The following is a 5,272-nucleotide window of genomic DNA, read 5'->3' as shown; positions in this document are numbered from 1 at the left end:
ACACGATATTAAGAGGACATCCAGGGCCGGGTGGGTGGCGCACGCCTGTCATCCCAGCAACTCCGGAGGCTGCGACAGGAGGATCTCCAGTTCAAAGCCAGCCTCAGCAACTTAGCGAGGCCCTGTCTCCAAGAAAAATCTAAAAAAGGGCTGGGGATGTGGCTTGCTGGTGAAGCGCCCCTGGGTTGGGTCCCTGGTACCAAAAGAGAGGAGCCAGGAGAAAGAGAGAGAAGGCGGGGGCGGGGACATCTGGGGCTGGGCTGCTCAGTGGCAGAGCACTTGCCCAGCACGTGTGAGGCACTGGGTTCAATCCTCAGCACCACAAAACAAATAAAATAAAGGCATGCTGTCCATCCACAACCACAAAAAAGAGTTAAAAAAAAAAAAAAAAAAAAGAGAGAGAACACCTCGTGCGGTGAGGGTGTGTTCATTTCATACAATTTTTATTCCATTTACATCTGGGTGTGTGTTTTCTGGGTCACCATGCAAAGGCACTCGCCGTGGGGGAGGCCACGCTGGGGACAGGAGGAACGCGGCCTCCTGGAGTGGCTGGAGGGGAGTTGGGGTCCCGGTTCTGCCCCCTACAGATGGAGAGAGCTGTGGCTGGCAAGTTGTTGAGCCCCGGGCCTCGGTTTCCTCGTCTGTAAAAGGGGATGGAAATAACATCAGCCTGGTCAGGGCTGTGGGAAGAGTCAAGGAAGAGCTTAGAACAGGGCCTGGCCGTCCCTGTGCCAGCCCCAGCCTCCGGGTGAGGAGAGGCCTCACAGGAGGGAGGCCCCCAGGGCGGGGCTCTTCTCCATCCCCATTTTACAGACGAAAAGAAGGAGGAGCGGCTCATCCAGCCACTGAGGAGGGCTGTGGCCTGGCAGCCAGCCTCCCAGGACAGGCTCTGTCCGACTTCGACCGCCTCTCGGGTCAAGAAGGCATTTTTCACTCAGATGTCCTCATATGTAAAATAGGGACAGTAAGTAATCAGTCCCGATAAAGGTCAGCTACTTTTACTCTTCCTATATAGTTTTCTATTCAAAAAGGGCAGGTTAGGGGGCTGGGATGTGCTCGGTGGCATGGAGCTTGCCTAGCAGGCTCGAAGTCCTGGGTTTGATCCCCAGCACCGCAAAAAAAAAAAAAAAAAGTAGAGTCCGCGGGCCCCTCCCAAGATGTCCCAAGGGCTGGCTTCCAGGTGGTGGGTGACAGGTACACCCTGGCTTCTTGTTTGCTGTAATTATTCCACAGCTAATGTGCATGGCTCTTTCCTGAAGGAAGAGAAGAGACGTTTCTATCCACATCAATAAGAGCCACTACCCACCTCACTGACTCATGCGACATCCGCAGGCCAGCGTGTGGGCTGACACCCGCCGCCTTCCCCCAAAACCACCAGGTGTGTCGCTGTGGTTCGGGGCCCTGGGGCACCAAGAGGCTGCTTTTCATCTTCTTTTTCTTCTTTGTTCCCAGTGACAGCAGATGACCTACTGGTGGCATTATTCTGCAAAACAAACATGCCAAAGATTGCAGATGTCACACAGGGAAGGGCGGGCGGGCGCGGCAGAGGCGTGCTCACCGGGAGGTGAGCTCTGGTGCCTCTCATCGCCACAACCTGGGCTGAGAGTGGAGGCTGGCGAGGCCGGGAGAGGGTCCTGGAGGCTGTGGATGCCAAACCAGCCAGCGGTGGAGAGCAGGGTGCATGGAAGAGGTGGTGGGCAGGGGGCTGGGAGAGAAGAGGTGTCCCCAGCTGAGTCCTCTGCCAGGGCCTTCCCTGAGGTCTCTTGCCCTAAGCAGCAGCGAGTGTGTGTTTCCAGGGAGGCAGAAGAGACATATTTGGCCAAGGAAGAAGTATCAAGACTTAGAGGGCAGAGGGAGCCCATGTTGAACAGGGTGTGGGCAAAGGTGGACCCTTTACAAAGGCACAATTTTCCTAGTGAGGCTGCAAGACCGCAGCACGTGGCAGGAGCCCAGAGTCCGTCTGCGGAGCCACACCCTGGCCTCCTGTCCTCTCATAGCACAGACAGAACCGCAGCTCCCACCCATTTGAGCAGCTTCTCGCCCTCCCAAGGGAAGCTCCTTGAGGCCCAGCACTGAGTCCCCCTCCCTCCTGGTCTAGCCCAAGCCCAGTGCTGGGCTAGCCCCGTGCTGAGAACAGAAAGTATGCAATAAATGTCAACTGAGTGCCCGAGCCTGGGGCGAGCGAGGTCTGACGGTGACGGCCTGCGTCCGGGACCCAGATTCGAGCTTCCCTGTAGCTGGTCTGCGCCCCGAGCGTGGGTGTTTAAGGGACACGTACCTCCCTTTAGCTGTGCACAGTGGGGTTAGTCACGGCCACCTCCATCTCTCAAGAGGAGGAACTGGGGAAGAGACTCAGAGTGGAGGCCAAAGAGGCAGGACGCAGGACCCGGAGTCCAAACAGGCACCGCCTGCAAAGGGAAGGTCACCCGCACATGCCTAGTCACTCTGGGGAAACTGGCAGCAGCTGGGAGGCAGGATGGGCCAACAGGTTGGCTGGATGCCTGGGGGACCAGATCAGGTGGCTTGGCTTGAGCTTATTAGCAGGAAGAGTCTGACCAAGAGTGGAGTCCAAGGAGAGAGGACCAGACCCAGGGAAGAAGCCGAGACTCTTGCTTGGGAGTCAGGGGCTCAGCTTGTTGCACCAGGAGGGGGCGCAGAGGCTGCTACCAGGACACTCCTGGGTCAGTCTTGCTGCGGGGAAGACTGCTTCCCACCTCCTGGACCCCTACAGGCAACAGGGAAGGAAATGACAACAGCACCTCCTGCTGGACACTCTCGGTATTACAACCGTGTTGGAGAAGTCCAAAAACGGCAAGGGAGATAAATTCTAGAATGTTCCATCTTGAATACCCCAGTTCAGCAACAACTATTATCGCTGCTGTTGCTTTCTTTGATTAAACAATTAGAATATCCCCAGAACTGTGCTAAGCACCTTTTTTGGATGATCTCATTTAATCCTCACAACATCCCTATGTGATAGGAGCCATTATTAATTCCTTTTTTTTTTTTTTTTTTTTTTATAAGGAAACTGAGACGGGAATAGTTTTTTCTCAGGTCTTAAGTTAGTTTTTCTTTGTTAGAAAAATTTGTCTCGGGCTGGGGAGATAGCTCAGTTGGTAGAGTGCTTGCCTTGCGATCCCCAGCACCACAAAAAAAAAAAAAAAAATTAATTAATTAAAAAAATAAAAATTAAAGAATTAAAAAATTAAAAAAAATTTGTCTCCTAGTCAAGGTCTCTCTGACTGAAAAGTCCCTGGTTCTAAGTATATTCTTGGGCCTCTCCCTTGGGTCACTTTCCTTTGGTGTGTGTCACCTTTGCAGGGCTAATGTCACAGCTGCCTAGCAGCCTTGTCACCTGTGCCCCTGCCCTTACAGGCCCAGCTCAGGCCCAGTCACCCTTAGGCTTTCTCGGGTTTTCAAAGCACCATTGCCTATGTTACTTACACACACGTAAAGCAGGGCAGGGAATTGTCACTCCCAGTGGACAGATAAAACTGAGGTTCAGAATAGTAATGTGATTGTCCCGCAGACACACAGCTCAGAAGCGGCTCTTACCCTTCCTCTCCCCAGCGTGCATCTCCCATGCCCAGAGCTTCCTGTGGGCATGTCTGAGGGCCCCCTGAAAGGCTGCGGGAGGTCAGGTAAGGAGGATGTCAAGGCAGCAGGGCGATGTCTTCCCCCCATCGGGAGCCCCCCAAAGGCTGATCGCCAGACCAACCTCAAACAGCCTGGTCACTTTCCTCTAGTGTGTGGCGCCCCCTGGCGTCCAGGCTTAGCAAATGCTGCTCTAAGGCTTCTTTAAGACGTTTTGGAGATGATGTGGGGGAGGGGGGCTCTTTTGACCACCTCTCTGGGATCTCCCTCCTAGCTGGGCTCTTCCATCCCCTAGCGACCAGCGTGTGTCCAATGGGTAAGGACCACACCGCTCCTTTCAAAGTTTACCCATCCACCCCTTCTGGTGGAAACCCAGCTGGGTACAAACTTTCTGGACACAGTCCTTAAAAAAATAAAAGCAAGGCTGGGTGTAGTGGCCCACAACCATAATCCAGCGATTTAGGAGGCTGAGGCAAGACGATGGCAAGTTCAAAGCCAGCCTCAACAACTTAGGGAGACCCTGTCTCAAAATAAAAAAATAAAAGGGCTGAAAGGTAGAGAGATCATGCATATGAGTGTACCCAGGACCAGAGAGGGCACTGGATATGCCTAGAGTCACACAGCGGACGGTAATACAATTGGGTCTAATGTTCAAGTCACCAAACTACAATTCCTGAGTTTTTTTTCCCTAACATCAGCAACTTGGAACTTCCAGAAAACACCCATATAAGTTTTAACACAAATTAACAGTGAGAAACTTCTATTGGTAAAATGTTTTAAATTTGATGAGATTAAAAGTCAACAAGGATGTTGGGAGGATATCTCGTTGTGTTCTACTGGTAGGAAATAAGTTGCTTCAGCCACAGGGGAGAGCAAAGTGCAATGTCTGTTAAATTTTAAAATATAACTGAGTGGGTGTTGCACATCTGTAATCCCAGCAGCTTGGGAGGCTGAGAGAGGAGGATTGAAAGTTCAAAGCTGGCCTCAGCAACTCAGTGAGACCCTGTCTCAAAAATAATACATAAGAAGGGCTGCAGGTGTGGCTCAGTGGCTAAGTGTCCCTGGGTTCAATCTCTGGTACCCCCTCCCAAAAATGTATTCAGGTATGATTTGTGTCACTAAAAAATCATTAATTAGCAAGACAGTGATAAACTAGGCATGGTGGGGCATGCCTGTAATCCCAGGGGCCGAGAAGGCGGAGGCAGGAAGATTACAAGCTCAAAGCCAGCCTCAGCAACTTAGTGAGACCCTGTTTTAAAATTAAAAAAAAAAAAGGTTGGGCTGGGCTGGGGATGTGGCTCAGTGGTTAAGCACCCCTTGGTTTAATCCCCAGTATTAAAGGAAGGAAGGAGGAAGGAAGGGAAGGAGGGAGGGGAGGTGGGAGGAAGGAAGGAAGAAAGAAAAGAAGAGGAAGACATACTAAAGGGAAGCAAGGGAGATCCCTGAGGATGCAGCACACAGTAGGCCCACAAGAACCAGCTGTTAGGACCCGAGCCCCCACCCCCACCCCATGCTGGCAGGGCCTGAGCTCGGGCCCCAGCTGCCAGTTCCCACAGGCCCCGCTTTCCCAGAAGGAGCCAGCGGGCCTCTGGGCCCCGGGCCATGTTGGCACCTTGCGGTGTCTGTCCCTGCACGCCTGCACGGGGCGGCCAGCGCACCTGGGAATGCTGTCAAGTGC

The 5,272-nt window shown here is 52.9% G+C and overlaps 1 long non-coding RNA gene across 1 annotated transcript; it reads right to left on the bottom strand.

The window, feature by feature from the left end:
* Nucleotides 1-431: 431 nt before the first annotated feature.
* On the bottom strand, nt 432-2,420 carry LOC306660243. Its single transcript, XR_013763588.1, has 3 exons — nt 2,279-2,420; nt 1,307-1,483; nt 432-641 (listed from the first exon to the last, which is right to left on the bottom strand). It is a non-coding gene; the product is annotated as an uncharacterized lncRNA (long non-coding RNA).
* Between the last annotated feature and the right edge of the window lie 2,852 nt (nt 2,421-5,272).

Source organism: Sciurus vulgaris (genome assembly GCF_902686455.1).
Source record: "Sciurus vulgaris genome assembly, chromosome: 1".
In the NCBI taxonomy this organism is placed as follows: Eukaryota; Metazoa; Chordata; class Mammalia; order Rodentia; family Sciuridae; genus Sciurus; species Sciurus vulgaris.
Note: the sequence above shows the minus strand (reverse complement) of the source record. Positions and strands in the feature narration are given on the sequence as shown.